Source organism: Apium graveolens, chromosome 5 (assembly GCF_009905375.1).
Source record: "Apium graveolens cultivar Ventura chromosome 5, ASM990537v1, whole genome shotgun sequence".
Classification (NCBI taxonomy): Eukaryota; Viridiplantae; Streptophyta; class Magnoliopsida; order Apiales; family Apiaceae; genus Apium; species Apium graveolens.
Genome location: NC_133651.1, coordinates 306,232,675 through 306,238,674, shown reverse-complemented (window position 1 = coordinate 306,238,674; position 6,000 = coordinate 306,232,675).

Sequence of the window (6,000 nt, the reverse complement as noted above, 5' to 3'; positions counted from 1 at the left end):
TAATTATATCATTATTATTCTTTTTTTATTCCTATATGACTTATAATTCTATGTGTAGTATTTTAACCTTTTTAAATTGTTATATACCACGTATTTATTTATTTTTTATAAATGGAATCGTATACAGATTGTAATTTCTAAATTCATTCTTATAAAAATCTATTTTAGCGCCGAATACAAAGTTACGCATACATAAAGAATATTTATTAGATAAAATATGTGATCACAAATTATATAAAAACATAAATGCAGCTAACAATAAGAAATATAATATGCAACTAATGTAATATTGATTTAATATTTTGTTAAATTGTCTTTCAATCGTGTTATTCATGGCATGACTAAAGTTTTAATATAAAATATTAGTTATATCTTTTCGAACAACAGAGACATAATAATGTTAAGTTTGTTGTTCTAATAAAATTTGAGTTAATGAAAACTACATATGATTTTAAAAAAGAAATTGCAATAATAGTACAATTTTATTTATTATTTATTTTAATTATAATTTAGAATTATTTTTTATCGTTATTTTAATATTAATATTTTGATCTCAGCCCGTGATTCACATGTGTTATCAACTAGTTTTACTAATGATTTTCTTGCGTACTAACTAATTTTTTGATAATATTTTAAAACATGAATATAAATAAAATTCTATCTGTAACAATATTTATAAATTTTAAAATAATGAAAAAAATTCAAGTCCGGCTCATTTTAGGTAAATTTTGTTCGGTTCGTAAATAAGCCGAACCCACACCTGAACATGAAAATGTTATCGATACCAGAATGAGTTCAAACTGAACTTTACGCTTGATGGACTCGAGTCAGCTATTTTTGTTCGGATCGGCTCGAATTCAGCTTAAAGTCGTTAAACTCAACTTGTTTCATTTAAATTGATATAAAATAAGATGTTTTATGAATATAAATATCAAGATACTCAATTTTTCAATCAAAAACTTAAATTAGATTTTATTTTTACTTAAAATCATGGTTAGCGAATGATGAATTATATCACCTATATAGTTAATATACGAGATTTATTGTAATTTAGCAGTCAAAGATCAAATTATCATAATTTCGGTAATATATTAAGGTTCAATTTCTTGAGTAAACAAAAATTAACTTGTCAGCCTTTTTAGAATAAATAAAAGCATCAATTATGAAAAGTAATGAATATTGTAAAATATTGAACTCCTGCACATTAATTTTTGATATTAAATGAACTAAATTATTTATAAAATTTAGTTATATTTAATTTTAAATTGTATGCTTTATGATTTTTTAAAACAATGTGTTATGTTTATGGATTCAATATTAAAAATAAAAAATAATAGTGGATATAAAATTGATTATGTTTAGGACTTGATATTAATGAAATAAAAGGAAAAATAATAAGTGATTGTAATTTTACTGTGTAAAATTTTGAATAGCGTAAATCATTTTAAAATTTAGATTTGGTTGAGATAAAAACATGTGAATTACTAAGTGAATAACTGAATTCGAATTCGGTTTGTGTTCCGTTCGATTCGAAATGTTCGTGAGCAAACTCGTATTCGGCTCTTTTATTTAGCGATTCGATCTTAAATATCACTTTCATTCTACTAAAAACTACGGTTAAATTCACTTTAAGAAAAAGAGTATTCAAGCTAGACTAGATCGGAACAAAATTCGGATCGACTCTGTTGGAAATACTGATTATTATAGCAACATAGAGGCAGTTATATATCATATTAAACAAGCCAAGGCCAAGCAAGTTGAAACAAAACGTGAAGGTAAAATACATGCATGTCAGTGACTGTAAAACTAGAGGAAGGAAAGAAGTTGTACCAGTAGCCATAGCTTGAGGCAAAAATATGTACAACAAGAAAATTACAAGAACAGCTGAGTCGTCAGGCCTTATACGAAGACCTGACTGCTCTTGAAGAGATTATTGCCCCCACCTGCTGCACTGGGAATGCTTGCAACACCTCCTCCAGGATAAAACAGCTCAGAGCTTTGAATTACAGCACCTTCGAAGCTCAACCACGACTAGCTCCTCACTCGCCGGAAAACCAACTGCTGACTGACTTGTGTTTGGGAGAGAGAGCAGAGAGGAAGAGGAGAAGAGAATGTAGGGTGTGGTGTGTGAAACTCAGCAGCTTAGTCCTTTATTTATACTAGAGGCTAAGTGTAACTGACCACCCCAAATTTAATATATGAATTTAAACTGCACATTTAAAATAAATCGTAACAGCTGATTTATTATAATGTAACAGCTGATATATATTAATCCACACATTAAACCATCCGTTTTATATATATATACTTTAATTTCTGAATATATATCATCAGTTACAAGTCCAGGTTCATTGTATCTGACTTAGCCCAATTATGCAATCCGACCCAGTCCAATAGCCCAACAGACACAACCCAGCCCAACTGATAAATAAATTCTAATTAAAATATTATATTAAATCGATACGAAATAAAATTCCCCGCCCAGGTCGCCTCGCGTACGCGAGACGCCGAGACATTCGCCCTTCGACCCGTCCCGTGACGTGACGTGACGTGCCGAGCCGAGGCGTGGCGGGGCGGGGCGGCGGCGGCGGCGGCGCGCGTGGGCTCGTGAGAACACCACGCACCATAACACACCTTAGTAGTTATGCACTACCCATGTGTGTTATACTATATAAAGCCAACACCCCTTTTATTTCTTTCTATGTGGGACAAACACATTCTCAAAACAAGCTTTTCCAAGCTACTAACTTCAACTTCATTTCTCTTATGGATTTCATTAAGAAAATTCTTAAACCCATACATGAAAGTTTAAGTCCCGATATCTAGAACCAACTTCCAATCATTAGATTATGGAATTAACAACAAGAACATAATAAAATTATGAACTTAATAACTCCATTTTCTAACAATCCCCCACAAATCCATACAGAAATGCGTTTCAGGTTTCTCATCATGACTTGTTTTTCAGAGTCGGTACCCTTCCGGGTTTGAACCCTCCTAAGTTCTCTACTTCAATGGCTACCGGATTCAGATGGAATATTGCACCTTGAATCTTAATCCGTTGGGTGTTACCACTTTCCATAGACAACAACAAATCAACGGCTATGGAGCCAATCTACGGCTTTGAGACATTAATGGTCATGTCTCGATCCTGTTCGTCGAATGCTTCAAGGAATAACCCTTTCCTCTAATTGCGACCACACAATTACATTCGCTTAGCTGGGCATCTCCAGAGATATACTGCTAATATCTCGTCTAACGACTTGATCCCATTCAGAGTTGTAACACTCTTACTTTCTTAGCAGTCACAGTACCTTCTAGGTTTACAGGGGATAGACTCAGATACATGAGTATCATCTATGTAGCAAAGGTACTACCAATTCACCCTTACAGCTTGTTATTACCACATTGAATACACTTCGAGGGATCTCCTCTCATGTGTATTGGGTTCCCACTGTTGATGAATTATGATGGGTTGACAGTCCCATCCCCAACCTTGACTTAAGGACTACTGCAGGTTCCAGTCCTTTAGTCAAAGGATCAGCTATATTATTCTGAGTTCCTATGAACTCTATAGCTATAATCCTGTCAGACACTAACCCCCTTATAGACTTAAGTCTAACTTGGATGTGTCTCTTTGTTTTAGCATTATGCTTTTTACTGCTAATCTTGTCAATAGTTGTTCGACTATCACAATGAATAGCAATCGCAGGAAGCGGTCTGCTTACTACAGGTAACGTGGACATAAGCCCATGTAGCCATTCAGCCTCCGTCCCAGTGGCATCAAGTGCACACAGCTCAGCCTCAAATGTCGACCGAGTCACAATAGTCTATCTAGTCGACTTCCAGGATACTGCTCCACCCGCAAGGGTAAACACATATCCAGTCACTCCATTGGAACCAGACTTCTTAGCTATCCAACTTGCATCACTGTACCCTTCAAGTACACCAGGAAACCTCCTGTAGTGTAAACTAAGGTACATTGTGCCTTTCAGATATCTAAGTACTCTATCAAGAGCATCCCAATGAGTTCTGTTTGGACAGCTTGTATATCTAGCCAATTTAGACACAGAATATGAAATATCTGGTCTAGTACAGTTAGCAAGATATTGCAAGCTCCCAATAATCTGAGAATACCTTAACTGAGACACAGGCACTCCTGAAGTATTCTTGACAAGGGAAACTTTCGAATCATAAGGTGTACTAGCGATTCTACACTGTGAATAACCATATTTCTCAAGTATAGATTTCTCTATATAATGAGATTGAGTCAAGGTTATTCCTTCAGTGGACTGAATCAATTTGATTCCAAGAATCACACTTGCCTCACCCATATCCTTCATTTCAAAATGCCTTTTCAAGAATTCTTTAGTCTCGTTAATAATCTCAATATTGGTTCCAAACAATAAAATATCATCCACATATAGGCACAAGATAACACACTCATTACCTTTAACTTTAGTGTAGACACACTTATCACTTTCATTAATCTTATAACTGAAAGGCAATATAGTTTCATCAAACTTTTTATGCCAATCTCTGGGAGCTTGTTTCAAGCCATAGATGGACTTGATCAACTTACATACTTTCCTTTCATTGCCTGATGCAACAAATCCATCAGGCTGATCCATATATATCTCTTCCTCAAGTTCACCATGAAGAAAAGCCGTCTTTACATCCATCTGATGGATGATAAGACCATGGACTGAAGCCAATGCTATAAGCATTCGGATTGTTACCATTCTTGCAACCGGAGAGTATGTATCAAAATAATCAATTCCTTCCTTTTGCTTAAAACCCTTAGCTACCAGTCTAGCTTTGTACTTATCTATTGAGCCGTCAGGGTTCAACTTCCTTTTAAAGACCCATTTGCACCCAATAGTAGAACACCCAGGAGGGAGATCAACCAACTCCCATGTTCCATTGGAAACAATAGAGTCAATTTCACTCTTGACAGCGCCCTTCCAGTGCCTTGACTCAGAAGAATCCATAGCTTGCCGGAAAGTTAAAGGTTCGTCCTCGATATTGTAAGTGATGAAATCACCTCCAAAATCCTTGACTACCTTTGCACGCTTACTTCTCCTTGGTTCCTCTAGTTCCTTAGGACTAGAGCTACTACTAGGTTCCGCCCCCACATTTGTTATCTTTTCCACATGATCAGGAATAGAACTTGATGTGTGAGTAGGATCTTCCTCAGAAGTCGTTTCAGGTATTCCAGTCTTCATAGGGTAGACATCCTCAAAGAACGTCGCATCTCGAAATTCAACTATCGTGTTTGCCACTATACCATCTATGTCAGATTTTAAAACTAAAAATCTCATAGCTGTAGTGGTTTCAAGATAGCCCAGAAAGATACAGTCAACAGTCTTTGGACCTAGTTTCTTTCTCTTGTGTTCAGGAACAAGCACCTTAGCAAGGCACCCCCACACACGAAGATACTTAAGACTAGTCATCCTGCCTTTCCATAACTCCAAGGGTGTTTTATCCATGTGTTTCAGAGGGACTCTATTCAAAATATGGCAAGCCGTATTTAGAGCCTCTCCCCACATGTATTTAGGCAACCCAGAGTTAATAAGCATACTATTAATCATATCTTTAAATGTTCTGTTCTTTCGCTCAGCAACCCCATTAGACTCAGGTGTGTATGGTGGAGTAACTTCATGAACTATACCATTGTTTGCACAAAATTCATTAAAAGCATTACTCGTATACTCACCACCTCTATCAGATCTCAATCTTTTAAGTAGCTTACTAGTTTGTTTTTCTACTTCAGTTTTATATATAATGAATTTACTAAGTGCTTCATCCTTATGTCTAAGTAAATAAACATAACAGTATCTACTACTATCATCTATAAAAGTAATGAAGTATCTAAACTGGTCCTTGGTCAACACACCACCAAATTCACAAATATCAGTGTGTACTAAATCTAACAAGTCTGAATCCCTAACAACGTTATGAAAAGGTTTCCTTATCTGTTTAGCAGACACACATACTTGA